At 36.7% G+C, this 11,018-nt stretch overlaps 1 pseudogene; it reads right to left on the bottom strand.

The window, feature by feature from the left end:
* Positions 1-9,882: 9,882 nt before the first annotated feature.
* LOC143439517 (large ribosomal subunit protein uL18 pseudogene) lies at positions 9,883-10,679 on the bottom strand (annotated as a pseudogene).
* Positions 10,680-11,018: the final 339 nt, after the last annotated feature.

Genomic DNA, 11,018 nt, shown 5'->3' with positions numbered 1-11,018 from the left:
CTATCTGAAATGATGCATTTATGCTTTCTGTGGTTTGCTTTCATTTATTTCATAGGTAATAAACAGGACATCACTGACATTTAAATTATAATTTCTTAAATACACTATAATTAAAAGATCAGAAATGAAAACCATGCCAATTTCAGAGAGAGGAAAAAACAGTCTTTACAGTAAGTCAAAATGACTAACTACACTCTGAGAAATTTTATGTGGTTAGGAGGAAATAGACCTCAGAGAAACATGAGAGTTAAGGTTAGGTTTGGATACTGGAGACCATCTGAGATTTGCATTACGTAATGCAGATAGACAGAAAAATCTGTGTTCTTCATTATTTGTCACTGGGTTCCCAAACCTATAGAAAATTAATTCAGTGACATTAAATTGAAATGAAAGTGAAAGGAAAGGAAGTGGTAAGCTGACTAGATGGAAAATCAATGCCATAAATACAGCATATTAAATTCAGTTCTTTGTTGGCATTTTTCAGGGGAAACAGGAAAAAACTGCTATCTGTCATGTGAAATGTAATGAAACCTAAACAAAGAGCTATATTCAAAATTGTTGAGTATGCCATTTTCAAAATTAATTTAGAATCTACAAGTAAATTCAGAATCCACATTGTTCTGGTTTGGGAGTTACAATATAACAAAGCTGATCCCAGGAGAACAAGGAGCCTAACAACCCATCTCAGGCAGGATTCCCTGAGATCAGCAGAATGAAATGTGTACCAAGAGGTCAGGGAAAGAATAAATCCTGGGATTAGATTTTAAAGTGAACACAAATCAGCACCCAATGGAGAAAGTGACAGGAGAGTTGGTAGTTACACTGAATTGTTGGCCAAAAGGTGGAAGAATGAAAATATAGAAGGGAATGAAATCTTGTTGTGTCTATCCAAGACCTTAAGAATATAAACCATTTTAACGTTATTCTGGTGAAATGAAATCTAAAGTCCTAATCATCTGAATTCCTGTCCCATAGTTCAAGGAGAAGCTTAGCTATCATATCTTCAAAGCTCTGATCATAATTGATTCAGTGGTGACTTTAAAAACAACAGAAAGCAAGAAGGACAAAATCTTCATGAAATTATACACTAAGAGGAACAAAACTTGGGTAAGACTCTCATAGACAAACAAGAAATGCTGATGAATTTAGAGAATTGTTTAGACATAATTTTGTGAGTTGTGTTGTTCTGAACACCATGTGTCCTGTCTTTAATATTGAAAAAATTAAGAATGTGATGGAGTGTTTGATGATAACATAGCAATCTTTGTGATAAATACCATGAATAAAACAAGACTTAAAACAAGACTGAAGGAGCTGAAGGGACTTGGGGCCTCATGAGGAGAGCAACAATACCAACCGACCAAAGCTCCCAGGGTCTAAACCACCAGCCTGGGAATACAGACAGAGAGAGAGAGAGAGAGAGAGAGAGAGAGAGAGAGAGAGAGAGAGAGAGAGAAAACTATGGCTCCAGCTGTATATGTAATGGAAGATGGCCTTGTAGGGCATCAGTGAGAGAGGAAGTCCTTGGTCCCATCAAGGCTGGATGCCCCAGTGTGGGGGAATTTGAGGGCGGAAAGGTGGGAGTGGGTGGGTGGGTAAGGGCACATCCTCATAGAAGCAGGAAGAGAGGGAAGGAGAAAGAGTTTTGGTGGGGAAATGTGGAAAGGGGATAACATCAGAAATGTAAATAAATAAAATATGCAATAAAAATTTAAAATATATTAAACAAAACATAATAATCTGGTTTTCAGGTTATTCTCTTCTGTGCTTCTAATAATAGAGACCCCCAAACAGAGCCACAGACTAGCTGACATAATTTGTAAGTATGTTTGGCTCTTGATCACAGGTATTCAATGTTAAGGGACTATAACACTTGATGACTTCCTTACTGGCAGAGTCTCAGGGAAGCACATGGCATTGTGTGTCATGAGCCAAGGGAACCATGAATATGTGTGTTCCATTACTTCTAACTTTCTCATAATGTCACCAAGATTCACTTATTGGAACTCCTCCTTACCACCACCCAAAGTCTTAATTATAAATTCAATGGTCTGATTACTTTTCAGCCTACTTCATACGTCACAAAGTTTATTAAAATTTTGTACATGAAAGATTACACAAATACCATAGGAAGGTATGAAATATATGGAATCAACAAAGTTTAATCTAGAGAGATTATTCATAATTGAAGACAGAGATATGCTATGCATGGGAAACATTTCAATCAAGACAATAAAATATAAAAATAGCCTAAAGTAAAATGTATGATGTGCACAATGAACTAAAGAAATGTGTAATGAGAAACACAGGGGTATAAAATATTAAAAATACACAGAAGATGCTCCAACATATAACAACGACATAAGATCCACTATGTTCATAGCAGCCTTATTTATAAAAGCTAGAAGCTGGAAAGAACCCAGATGTCCTTCAACTGAGGAATGGATAAAAAAAATGTGGTACATTTACACAATGGAGTATTACTCAGCTATTAAAAATAATGAATTTGAGAAATTTTTAGGTAAATGGATGGAATTAGAAAATATCATCCTGAGTGAGGTAACCCAATCACAAAAGAATACACATGGTATTTACTAACTGATAAGCAGATATTAGCCCAAAAGCTTGAAATAGCCAAGATTCAACTAAGAGACCACATGAAGTTCATGAAGAAAGAAGACTAAGTGTAGATGCCTTGGTCCTACTTAGAAGGGGTAACAAAGTACTCAAGCGAACAAATTTGGAGACAAAGTGTAGGACAGAAAGTGAAGGAAGGGCCATCTGGAGACCATTCCACCTGGGTATCCATCCCATGTGCAGTCACCAAAAGTAGACGCTGATGTGGAAGTCAGGAAGTTCATGCTGACAAGAGCCTGATATAGCTGTCTCCTTAGAGGTCTGCCAGAGTCTGACATATTCAGAGGCAGATGCTCACAGCTAACCATTGAGCTGATCAAGGGTTTCCCAATGGATAAGTTAGAGAGTAGACTGAAGGAGCTGAAAGGGTTGGTGGCCCCATGAGGAGAGCAACAATACCAACCAACCAGAGCCCCCATGGTCTAAACCACCAGCCTGGGAGCTCATAGGGAGAGACCCATGACTCCATCTGTATATGTAGGGGAAGATAGCCTTGTCAGGCATAGGTGGGAGAAGAGATCCTGGGTCCCATGAAGGCTGAACACCAAGTGGTGGGGAATTCGAGGGTGGGGAGGTGGGATTGGGGGGGGGTAGTGGGGGCACATCCTCATAGAAGCAGGAGGATGGGGGATGGGATAGGAGGTTCCTGGGTGGTGAGGGGAAAGGGGTAAGGGAATAAAATCTGAAACGTAAATATAATATCCAATAAAAAAATAAATAAATAAACCCCACAACTACACTTTCAATAAACAAAAGCATTTTTCCCAGATTTAAAAAAATATTAAAAATAAGAAAGGGTAAAACTTATAAAAACCTGAAAAACACAAAGAGGATTATGTGTGTGTGTATGTGTGTGTATGTGTGTGTATGTATGTGTGTGTGTGTGTGTGTGTGTGTGTGTGTGTGAAATAAGGGAGGGCACACACCTGTGTATAAAAATTTACTGTTATTATGATGGGCATGTTGTCTTATCCTGATAAATTTAGTAAGGGTATTCTTTTTTGAAATTTTCTATTATTGGATATTTATTTACATTTCAGATGCCATCCTGTTTCCCTAATTCCCCTCCCTAGAAAAGCCCTATATATCACCCCTCCTATTTTTTGCTTTTATACAATTTTAATTACATGCATGCATTAAGGTCAGTTCTAGGTTGAGGAACTAGCAACACAACAGATACAAATAGTCTAGGAACAAGCAAGATAATAAACATAAATAGAAAAAGAACAAGCAAGGCAATAAACAAAGTTCTGTGAAGAATTCCGTGATCAGTGTTTCTAAGCGCTTATCAGGATTACCTGATAAGTATCTGAGCCTACATCCCTGTCTTAGCCCAAAGTCATTTTCATGTCTGAAGCCTACTTCCTTCTTCTACCCTAAAATTTAGATTCCTGCCTGAAATTTCTTCTTTGTTCTAGCCTAATGTCAGATTCCTGCCTGAGGCCCACTTTATTGTCCTTGGCCAATGTCATATTCCTGCCAAGCAGCCCATTTCCTTGTCCTTTGCCCATGTCAAATTCTCACTAAGTAGACACAAAAGCTCTCTGCATCTCCCCCTTCGTATTTCATAAATAAGACTGAGCCTGTCTTAGGTCATTCTGACAAGAATGCCTTTTTTTACCCCTTGTGGAATATGCATTATCAAAAGTAATGCACTTCTGTCTTAGGAAGGCTCTGTGCAGAATTGTAGCTGTCCTTGGCTTGCCAGCCTGTTAATTTAATAACTCTGTCTGGGGGTCCATTTTCAGGTTCAAGCCATGTACTTTGGCTGCCAGCATGTTGATATTGTTAAAGACAAGCTTTAACCTGATAGGCAGCAATAAAAGTATTCTCAGAACAAAAAGGGCTAGCATGATTAAGCTTTATATGCCTTTCTTGAAGCTTGACCCAAATAGAAATACTGACCTCAGGCAATGGGTAATTTTATTAGCAGTATCTGCCTCATCAACACTTAGCAGAGCAGCATTCTTTAAATTCATAATCTCACTATGCAAAATTAAAACATCCAGAGAGGTGTTAGAATTATGCCACATACACTGCAAGTATCTTTAAACTTTTTTGTCTAATTGTAATGACTGCCCTTGTAAATTTTAGAACTAACACAAATCCAATGGTATTTGGCATGACACTTGAGATGGCTCCTTACTCTTAAATCCTGACCCTCCTTTCAATAAATTGAATAGGATAAAGAGCATCAACCTGTTGTTTCAAATGCCAATCTAAATCCTCTTATATATTCAACACATTAGTAACATTTTTTTTTTTTTTTGCTAAATGATTAACACAAGCAGCTGCCTTAACTTCTTGTGTCAAAGCAATTGCAGAAGTAGTGGTGCTATCAACTAATGTAATTAATGCTGTTATATCATCAATAATCAAGCCCACTACCCTCTTTCTTCTGCTTAAAGCCTGACTCACTTCTTCCAGTACTTGTGAGCTTTTTTCATAAGACTAAGGTTCTGTGATAGTCAGGGCAATAAAACAAAAGCTGGGTGACAGACCTGTGTAACTGACATGCCAGATTTCAATACACTAACAAAATTTGAAAGTGTACAATTAATGCATCTTACATTAGTAGTGGTCTTCTTATGCCTATAGTTTATACCAGAAAATACACTAAAGCTTATCACATGTTTGTGACATTCTTTCTGGCTATGCATAAATGCTAGATATCCTTCCAGATCTCTGTGTAACTGACTTCTCTGGTCTATAATATTAGGTGAGGCTACATGAATTGGCCTATTCTATGTTAAAAAAAAAAAAAAAAAACAACACTGGTTTTGTCAGTCACATTCAGAAACAAGGACAAGATAAGAGAAACGTGGCACATCCTCCTATGTTGTAGTGATTGTACAAGATTGTGAACAGCCAGGTTGCACATTAGTCTGAGTATGACTAAGACAAGTAAAAATCATTTTTGAACAACATAAAATTTATACTTGATGTAGAAACAGATTTTATTACTAAAACACAGGTTAAATTTGTCTTTTGTTGTATTTCTCTATATTGTAATATGAACTTTCAGAGTATTCCTATCACTAGATAATTGGCTTTCTGATAGTCCCTCAAGCAGAAGAAAGGCCAAATGAAAGAGTCAAGAAAGAGCTGCATAGTCTTTCACATACCAGAAATTAGCTGTTTCTTCAAATTTAGCTGACAAACCTAATTGTACCCTGTCTACAGATTCTAGACAGGTAATTTTGTAACAGTTGTGACACCTTGGAATTTCGCCATCATGAATAAGGCAAATCAAAATAGTATATTACTAGTAATACAGTCTACAGTTTATTAATCTTTACTTAAACAATAAGGGTCCCTTCAGCATCATCCCAATTCCTTATAAGGATGTGAATTGATGTGAATTTTGAGTTGGGGAAAAAACTACATCAGAAAATGTACTTGGAGATAAATCTGTACACCATTTTGAAATGAAGTTCCCCCCATAAGCTACTGAGGTTGTAGGTAGATATATAAATATGCACAAGTTTTTTCTCTCTGAATACATTCCTCACATAATACAAATGACTCACTCAACCTGTTTTCATACAGGCCAGTTCAGTACCTAGTTCAAGACATAAGAGGTAGAGCACTGACTGTGAGAGATAGCCTAGTGGGAAAAGTTCTTTTTGCACAAGCATTTGGACTTGAGTTTGGATCCCTAGTACCCACGTAAATGTCAGGGATGACCTAGATCAACACTCACTCTAGTGATGAAAGAGTGAGGTTAGGAGAGTCACTGGGGTTTTCTAGGTAGCTAATCATTCCAAGTCAGCAAGCTTCAGATTCAAAAGGTGAATAAAAAGAATGGCAAGCCATAGAAGATATCAGCAGACATCTGACATCAGCTTATGGGCTCCACATGCATATGTACATGAGCATACATATATGCATATGTACATACACAGAGAGGAGAGGAGAGAGATAGAGGGAGACCCTACCAGTGTTGTTCTGCAAAGTTCTGTACACATGACAGTTTTCAGTAAACTACTACTCCTTTTCTAATTATAAACAGGGTCTGGAAAGTAAAGAAAAAGCATACCTGGAATTTTTCTAATTGTTGATTTAAGCTATTACAGGTTATGAAATGTAAAATTAAATGAAGCATTAGACTGTAATTACAGGGTAGCCACTTTAAGATACCAAGGCAGTGGAAAGAACTATAGGTTAATGAAGGAGCACATTCCCCACCCAGCATATTAAGAATGAAATTTGTTCTTAATGGCAAGAGAAGTCAATCTGTAAACACAGAGCATGCATCTGGGAGTTATTTCACCCACTTTTTCTTCTGCTATGGCCCTGCTGATGTCAAGGCTCACTTATGTTATAGCTCTCAACATAGGGAATGTAACTCTATTATGCAGAAGTTACAACAAAATTAGCACTTCCAAAGTATGGGTATTAAGTATCTTCTAGGAATGAGAAAAAGGACTGAGCTTTTAAGTGGTGAGGAAAATGGAAAAGATACTGAATGCTAATTCAATCACAGGTAGGGTAGGCAGTTTCTTTTTCATTTCCTAGCTCTTGCAAAGTTGTTTATTTTCTCTTACCTTGGAAATCAAAAGGTCTGAGCTTAAGTAAGTTTATCAAGATTTATCATAAAACTGTTTGAGACAGATTTATACAAGCATGTCTAACTCCAAACTCTATAAACAGTTTATTATAGTACTGTTGCTCCTCTCAAAGTTTTAACATTTTAGCAGTGGTGATAGTAAAACTGGAGAGGTAAAACTTATACAGACATTACAAATTTTCAGATGTAGAGCAACAGTATGGTCTTTAGGAAGAAATGGCTGGCATTCACTGTGTATGCAGCACCATTAAAAAAAAAAAAGGCTAATACCTAATTGAGGATAGAAATTCTTTCAAGATTTATCTCCATAAGTTGTAATTATTTAAGTTGTGTTTGGTAGGATGGAACCCAAAGAAGGTTTAGTAAAAAGCCTATGTCACACAGAATTAATGATCTTCATCTTTGACCATCATTTTCAGGCTTAAACTAAGGTTGCATAGAGAAAAATGGGAAGGAGCATAAATATGACCCCACAGACACTGGGAGACAAGCCCTGAACACTGGTTTGGTTTTCTCTGCCTTGGTATTCTTAACTAAAGGACACACATGTATTGGTTCGCCTTACATAGTCTTATTGAGCATAGTATGTGGGAATGCTGACATTTTGAGAAACTTACCCAAGAACTGTACATTTTCTGTCACAGATTGCCACTTCCATGGCCTCGCCTTAGGCTCATTGGTGAGCCTTGTAATTTCTTAAGGATTGAACTACAGCTGCCTGGTGTCTGCTTGCTGAAAAGAAGGAACTATAGCTGCTGGTTCATGCCTGGCATCTGCCTGCTGAGTGGACTGGTCTGTAGTTGCTGAGTCGTATTTGGTGTTTGCTATAGGACTGAATTGCTGCCAAAGAAGACTGAACTTTTCCTCAAAGAACTATTGCTAAACAGGTACAATTACCCCATATCATAATAACATTTCCACTAACTCTGGTGGATGTTGGGCTAGAGGAGAGATTGAACCCTTGTTAAAATTAGGTTTCAAAAAATACATGCCTACACAGGGCCTTATGCTATGTAGCCAAACACTTAGCCACTGAGCTAAATCCCCAACCATGATAAACGTCATTTATTAGTTCACAAAATACAAATCATAGGAATAATTTCAAAGCCTTTTTAGAAAGAAACTAACTTTGATACCAAAACCAGTTAAAAATATACAGCAACAAAAGAATCTCACACTAATAGTTCTGATAAACACAAATACAAAAATTTCAAATAAAATACTGCCAAACCAAACCAAAGATCATATAATAAAAATCATTTATCACTACCAACTTGAATTCATTCCATCAATTCTGTTGTGGTTCAGCATACATAGATTAATAAATATTATTTGTTATATAAACAGACTGAAAGACAAAAATCACATCATTATTTGATTAGATGAAGAAAAGCCCTTTGACAAAACCCAACATCCTTTCATGGCCAGAATAATGTAGATTGAAAGCATACTAGATACATATCTCAACATAATAAATGGTACATACAACAAATTTATAAACAGCATTCTGATAGAGGGAAACTCTCCCAAATATCTACATTAAAATCAGGAATAAAAAAAGGGTGTCTATTCCCTTACTTATATTCAATACATTGTTTGAAATTTGGGCTAGAACAATAAGGCAAATGAAGGAAATAAGAGAGAATAAACTAAGAAAAGAAGCCAAAGCACCCCTTTTTGAAGATGATTTAAAAAGACTTCACTAATAAACTCATAGTTGATAAATAATTTCATCAAAATTGTAGTACTCAAAATAATGGGCAAATATCAGTAGACTTCTTATATAGCAATGGGCCAATTACTAAAAATAAATTAAAAAAAAATCTTATTAATGACACACACACACCAGAACAAAACAAAACACCTGCTAATAAATCTAACCAAGGAAGTGAAAGACCTTTAGAATGAAAACTTTAAGATGCTGATGAAAGAAATTAAGAGAGATATGCAAAGATGAAAAGACTTGCTATGCTCACAGACTGACAGGATTAATATTATAAAACAGTCATCATACCAAGATCAGACTACATATTTAATCAATCCTAAACAAAATAGTAGGACTATTCTTTACAAAATTAGAAAAAATTCAAATGAACATACATGATATTGTGTATGCATGAACACACACACACAAACACACACACACACACAAAGGTAAATGTACAATAGAAGAGTGAACCTGAGGACAGTGTGTTAAGTGAAATAAGCAAATCACAGAAAGATAAAAGCAACATGATTTAACTTACTTAAGAAATCTAGTTTTTGTTTATTTCTTTGTGTTAGCTGCCAGGCTCTGTTGTATAACCCTTGTCATGCAGCACTGAAGCAAGAGATTTGGTCAGTCTTGGAGACTTAGTGAGTTCTGTATGAAAAGCACACAGGTAGGTAGGTAGATAGATAGATAGATAGATTGATTGATTGATTGATTGATAGAAGAATGGATGGATGGATATAGAGAATGAATGGATGGTTAGATAATACAGTGTTAAATGAAAGAAAGAAGTGTAGAGAGATTAAAATATAAAGAATTAGCTCTTTTATTTGTTTGATCAATATGTTTATTGTCTTTATGAACAAAATTTTCATAGAAAATTGCTTTAGCTTTCAGCAGCCCATTCCTGAGCTCTGAGGAAGCTTTGCCTTGTTGTGAGCAACCCAGTCTTTTGGGAAAAATCTCATATCTTCTTTTTCATTTCTCTCTTTGGCTTCTTCTCATAGACTGGATTCTCTGTGTCAGCAGCATGAGCTTTCTTATACATCTCCTCCATTATGTCTGGAGTTATGTTGTTCTTGATGTACTGTGAGTACTGATTCTTATACACATCTTCATCTTTCTCCATTAGGTAGCGCATGTAGTCTGCCACATTCTGACCCATGATGTACTTCTGATGTACCTCTGCATTGAACACCTTGCTTGCAGAGTCACAACTAGGGAATCGTTTGGCACTATGAAGAATAGACAAGCCTCCATCCACAGATCCCTTCACTTCCCAAAAGCTTTATTGCCAGTTGTAGTTCAGGCAAGACCTGCATCCAAATAGCAAGCAAAGGCACCAGGCTGGCCGTCAATGCTTTGCACATTGTATTAATCTTCATTCACTGTAACTAGCTCTTCATAGATTTTCTCCATGCCAAACCTATTCAGAAGCCTGTGGGTCAGCACCAGGCCGGTGCAATAGGTTACAGCATAATTTGTCAGCTTTCACACCATATTTTGGAAGTTCATGTGGATATGCTGTGCAGATGATAATATCCCCTTCTATATGGGTGTATGCAATCTGGTAGATGATATCTGTTAGTTATACAAACTATCATTCTGTATTTGGGTGTGGTGTACTTATTCTTGTCCTGGATCAACAATCGTTTCCATGCAGAGTAGTCAGTTTTACCCTATCTCTGCCTTCTAAATCTCACTTGGTATCTTTTAAAGTAGGCCTTATACTTGACAACTTTCAAAAACCCCATCCTGCAGAACAGAAACATGTAACCATGGTTCCACAGTGACCTCGAGAATTAGCTACTTTTTAAGAGTAAGAAAGTAGGCAGGAGAGTGCACAAGTGCTATAGTGGTGTCAGCAATTGGTGTCTGTGAGGTTTCCTTATGGTTTTTAACCTAAATAAAACAGACAACTTCTGGAGAGTAAACTGTTCCCTAGATCTCATGACTTGAAGCAGGAAGCTCAATAAAACTGAGATTTACAAAAAAGAAAAATATTAAAAAGAGAATAGAAAAAGAAAAGAAAGTGGAGAAAGAGGGTGGAGAATGTACTTAAGAATTATCAAACTGATTGAGGGATTCATTCCTTCTTGG

This window comes from Arvicanthis niloticus, chromosome 27 (assembly GCF_011762505.2).
Source record: "Arvicanthis niloticus isolate mArvNil1 chromosome 27, mArvNil1.pat.X, whole genome shotgun sequence".
Taxonomy (NCBI): Eukaryota; Metazoa; Chordata; class Mammalia; order Rodentia; family Muridae; genus Arvicanthis; species Arvicanthis niloticus.
Note: the sequence above shows the minus strand (reverse complement) of the source record. Positions and strands in the feature narration are given on the sequence as shown.